Here is a 6,018-nt window from a genome sequence, read left to right on the forward strand (position 1 = left end):
CATGAAGAAGCACCCTCTTGAGGAGCCTTTCAAAACCATCACGTAAAAAGATCTCCAAAATCTTGAATAAACACAAGATCCAGGTCCGATTCAACACATTACATAAAATCCGTGATCTGGTTCCGTCTGTAAAAGATGTGATTCCGAACATACAGTACCCTGGCGTCTACAAACTAAGTTGCCTCTGTGGTAGTAGCTACATTGGAGAAACCAAACTACATGTCTCGGACCGCATTCGTGAACACCAAGCAGACCTAAAACACGGTAGGACCAACACCTCGGCCGTAGCAGATCACTGTTATAATTCAGTAGGCTCACATGACATTGACTTCTCCAAGACAGAGGTTATTTGCAAGCCATCTGGCTACCATAAGTGATTCGTTCATGAGGCTATCCACATATACAAACACAGAGACAATTTCAACCGAGAAGATGGATTCTGGCTTAGCAATCATTGGAAGGATTTGATAAACCATTTCGGGTCTTAATTGATTGTTCACGCTTACGGTGGCTTTCAGACCGCATCCATTATTTTCGTCTCCCCCCTCCTCTTTTCCGAACATAGATGGACTCGTCCATCTGAATAACTGCCAAATCGCTCTCCGTGGTGCTAACATAAAAAACGCCATTTTTTTCAAATTTTTCTTGCTGTGGTTTTCACACCTAATGATGATTGCTTGTGTTGCAGTCGAAACGTCGTGAGAATTTTAATGTTTTATATTTGTATTATTTTATTGTTTCCCTTCTACGTGACTTTACCGAAAGAACCACGAATATAATAAAAATTGCGTTGACAAATGTGACCAGTGGGTGAATGGTGTAATTGACCATTTCCACTGCATCACACGTACTTGTATGCAGCATTCTATATTTTTACTTCTGACGTGCACAGACACCCAACAAAACAAACTGTTCCCTGTCAAAGTAAAAAAACATCAGTTTTATTTTTGTCATTGATTCAAACCTATCCATGTGACATGACAAGTGTAAATATGGTGGCTGTATCTAGAGCTTTGTTCGCCAGTCTGTACCGAGTAATGTTTTGGCAATTTGGTTGGGTGTTGCTGTGGTTACGTGGAATGCCTGACTCACAGTTAAAACAAGTGCGAGTTCAAATACCGGTCATGGATCGACTCAGCCCATCATTTTTCTGGGGCATAAAAAGTGAGTACCATTTAGTTGGAAGTCAAAAGTGGTCGTCCTGCACAGACCCTGCCTTTCCAGGGGAAATATGCAATTGCCACCACTGGAAAAAGGCCACCAAAGGAGTATCACCACATACTTGTTTGAGCAGGGAGACACACTCCACTTTTATTTCAACTTTACTATTTACGTTAATATTCTAGAATTAGCATTTTGGTTCAATCGTTTTTGTTTCATACCAACAGGAGGACTCCTCTCATACATGAGAGACCCATATCACAAATCCTATCATGTGCGTGGTTATCTGCAAATTGACTCCACTTATCCATGGGGGGGGGGGGGGGGGTGGCAGATAATATGAAGAAAAGGCTTGTGGGTAATAGGTGTTTTCGTGGACCCTAACCTCCCATGGATAATAGGAGTCGTGGATAAGAGGAGTTCCCCTCTGTGTGCTTTATTCTCCTTGAATTTATTCCTGGGTCTCCCATGGAAAACAGACTTTGTCCCTGGTTATAAATAAAGGCTGACTGACTTCATTGCACACAAGGGTGGATTTTCCTGACTAAAACTAGATGGCTAAGGATTTAATCTTACGGATGATGAATACGTGACAACTCCACGGCATTTAATCAGCAATCAATGTCACAAAATGACAAGTTTAAATTGGATGAAGATAGATTTGAAGCTTTCGTGACTGCAAGGATTCATACTCTTTGTTTTTTTCCGGTAAACAACTAAATGTATTTGTTTTCATTCATTTTTTTTATTTAAAGCTTTTTGGGTTGTGGTTTTCACACCTGATGATAATTGCTTGTGTTGCAGTCGAAACGTCGTGGGAATTTTATTGTTTTATATTTTTATTATTTTATTGTTTCCCTTCTATGTGACTTTACCAAAAGAACCAGGAATATTCATTTATTTTATTTTTTACCTACGTGACTTTACCGAAAAAACCAAAGAGTATGGATGAAGATAACTTGGAAGAGGTCTCCCCACTTCATAATAATAAGTGGCATCTTCAGCATCAAGGATATACAAGTCAGCGCCGCGCAGGCTTTGCCAATCGTAGCCTAAGCATGGAGATGATGCAAATAAAATAATTCCACCCAAATACAGTGAATGCCAAAACTCCACTTCATTACAGAGATTTAGGTTGTTACTTAATGTCATACTATGTTTGCATTATTAAAGCAAAGTGATCGAAATTCTACATTCCTATATCAAGGGCAGTTTATGTATAGGACAACCTCTCTTGACACTTCCAAAATTGGTACTGATCTAGTGCCCAAAAGATGACAACCTAACCAGAATTCGAAGCCAAAAAACTCAAAAGTACTTCAATATAAGCCAAGTAAAAAAAAATATACAAAATGAAAAGTAACTATGTTTGAAGTCGATATAATACAAAAGCAGTGATGGGGAGCACTGTCTGCAGTGAAGGTTGTAGCATAATAAGATTTCCAAGATATGTCTGAAAACAATGTTTTACGGTATAGAATTATGAGAGACAAAAACGACATTTAAATTGACCATGCTGTAATGTTGTCAGTTGAGATAATTAAATCAAAGGGTGCCCCCATGTTTATATAAGCTTTGGGCAGCACTATTCTCCCTTGCTGGCCCAGAGCTGGTGGTGGCATATGGCGGTATCCAGTGTCTACATACGACATCCAATGTTAACTCCCCACAAAATTGGCACTCTGTGGAGACAATAAGCCAAGTTCACCTCCTCTTGGTACTATACAGTATTTCAAATAATAACCTTTTATATGGGCGTCGAGCGCTGTAACTAGAATTTCACTTGGCTGGATACTACGTCAAAACTTATCTTGTCTTATCTGTGAGACTGGCATGATGATGGGATTGCTGGAACCACCTATATGCAGCGTAATATCTGTGTAATGGATTAGTTGGTGAATGGCTGGGTAGATTTCTTGACAGGTTATGAAAAACTGAATTGATGTATTTGTTGGCAGAGAGATTGCTGAGTAACTTTTTAATACCATTTTGCCTTGAGTCGTATTAATCTCATCACAGGTTTTGATTTTGCCCTATGGGTGAAAGTATCATGGAAAAATGACGGACGACTTTCACACTCCGCATATCTGGATTTACAGTGCTCGTTGAAAGCACAACTTTATCTCAACAATTTCAGCAGATAGGCTCTTTGCCAACCAATATTGTAACAGCTGCAATTCATATGAAATAGATCGATACATGCCTTTGTGTTTACAAGTCACTGGGTAGATTTAAAACTATTATGTAAGATGGACGAAATGAAGTGGCTGTGTTTGAGAGGAAGCCGATGCCTATTTATGAGCAATGAGCCGGCACCACCTGTGTTCGAGCCTCAGGCAGCCAGCGATTGGCATTCAGGTTTTCAAGTATACTGATGGATAATCTCTACCAAGTTAATTCCAGCCGCACAAAATATATTTGGTCAAATAATTTGCTAATAGTACGGTGCTTTATTTATATTGTCTTGTAAATTAAGTTTCTCCATACTCAGCAAACATTATGGTGGTGCTTATCGTTGCACGTGGCTTTGAGCCAATGGAAAAATTTACAGTCATATAGCAAAGAACAATCTCTCCATTGGACGATCGTATTTTTTTTTATCTTCACAACGGGGTTTTCATATGATTTAGCCATTTTTATTGTGAGTCATGCACTCATAAATGGATATGGCCAGCATGCAATCAGTAAGGCATTTGTGGATAAACAAAGGGCTCAAAGTAGATCACCACTCAGCTGGATTTTATTAAATTATGATTATAACAATGTATGCAAAAATTAATCGGGAGACATGTTTGGGAAAATCATCTTTTCATTTGCATATATTTTATTACGTGAAAAAATGTGTCAGAATTAACACAACCGTTCAGTGGGTAAGATGATGTACTCATTCATCCCAGCAGGCTTATTGTCAGGGTTGGTCAGAGTGACCAGTCATGCACAATAACAATAGCTGTGATCATTCTATCCTGCCTCTAGCACAAGTAAAACTGCACAATTAATTCAATATGGGAACACATCACGCCAAGCTTGGTCTTGCTATATGGCTGGGTGGCATTGTGGCAGTATGCCAATCTCGCAATCTGAAGTTATCCAAACCCATATCTTAGTGGATGACCAACTCAACGAATCACTCATTCATGGCCCCGTACAATGTTATCACTTCATAGGAACTCAATGGTGGTTCTCTTGGAAAGACTTGTCGATGTTATAGGGATGTTTCATCCATTGGTTCAGGACCGCCAGTGAAAATGAGCACACTTTAATGGTGTTATTATTATACATTATAGGTCAGTACGTTGCTGCTGTGATTTTTCTGTCTGCAAGTATTTTTTTTATTAGATGCCTATTTTACATTTTAAAAAACATAGCAATAACTGAACGTAATCTGAATTGTTGTTTGGGGTTCATGATCTTTGCAACAGTGGTTGTCCTGTGCAGAAACTGACCCCTGCCATACCAATTTGAAATTGTCACAATTGGCATGGAGCTGCAGTGGAAATGAGCACGAACGCTTTGCTATGTATCCACTGACCTTTTTACTTTTAAACGTGTCAACTAACTCGGAATATAGTACATGACAAACACTCACACGAGGTCAACAGATGCTATGCCAACAGCTATGCCAATCAGTTCAGCTTCAGAAGCTAAAAAGCCATTGCCAGAATGCAACTGTTGCCTTCAGGAGCCTATCCAAACCATTTATACTAATAAGGTATTGAAATTTCAATGTTGACATAATTATTTTACCAAATAAAATAAAATTTTAATTGGTAAATTATTAAAGGCTCGTCACATTACTGTAGTTTTAAACGATCAACCAGTAAACAAAGCTTGAAGGTGTTTTTTTATTCTACTACAAATAAAGTTTGTCCTCTTAATCTTGTTCGCTACTTTCTGAAATTGAATGTGGGTTAGTGGGTTTGAATTTGTCTGTGTGCGCTGCATGCACGTGCGCACATGCATGTAATCGTGTGTGCATTTGTGTGGGATTATAGCATTTCCCCATGCAATATACAGTATATCGATGATTGCGGAGTTTTTTGTGTACATATGCATTTGTGTGTTACAACAAAGTGTTGGCTAAAATACAGCAATTAACTACAAGGGAAAAGACAGGCGGTGCATGATTCAGTCTGTTTACTTATACACCAGGATTTGTTCTGTGATCTCTTGCCAGTGGGTCTTCTCATGGTGAACTTAGCCTGGCAGAAGCACCTTGGTAAAGGTATTGTTACTTCATGGTAAATGTTGGCTATTCATGTGTGTGTATTTAGTGTGTGTGAACAGTGACAAATATTTGAACAGTTCCTGCTGCCTCCCTTAGGTCGACTCAGCCTGTTGTGGGATGTCAACATCAGCAAAGTGGAGACAAATTTGGCCAGGAGTTACTGGTGCTGGCCACACCAGCCCAGTGTCAAAGGTAAACAGGAGATATTTGTCTTTGTGTGTCAATAATACAGTACTGTACAATGTTCAAGCTTTGTAAATCCGTTTTCATTCTGAAGCATTCCATAGCACAGCGCAGCACTTGTATTTTAGCATTAAGGTCATGGCACTGAGGTCATTGACCTTCGAGTAACATGGTGTCAGTGAACAGCCAACAAACATGAGCTCTCTTCCACACACCCACTCAACAGAACTGCCTCACAGATGTCTCCATAGCTACAAGCAGAGGAAACCCATAATAACAATAAACATCCTTATCGGGATTAGTCATCCTTTAGTATTGATATACTGACACACGTAGGTGTAAAAACAAGTACCTGTTTGTTTTAATTACTTAGGATCACAGAATCGTATTAAATGAAACAGAGAACCTAGCATTTGTGCTATGGTTAGAGTGCTTGACTTGAAATT

The sequence above is a fragment of the Petromyzon marinus genome, chromosome 2 (genome assembly GCF_048934315.1).
Source record: "Petromyzon marinus isolate PM22_M1 ecotype Great Lakes invasive population chromosome 2, UKy_Petmar_22M1.pri1.0, whole genome shotgun sequence".
Classification (NCBI taxonomy): Eukaryota; Metazoa; Chordata; class Hyperoartia; order Petromyzontiformes; family Petromyzontidae; genus Petromyzon; species Petromyzon marinus.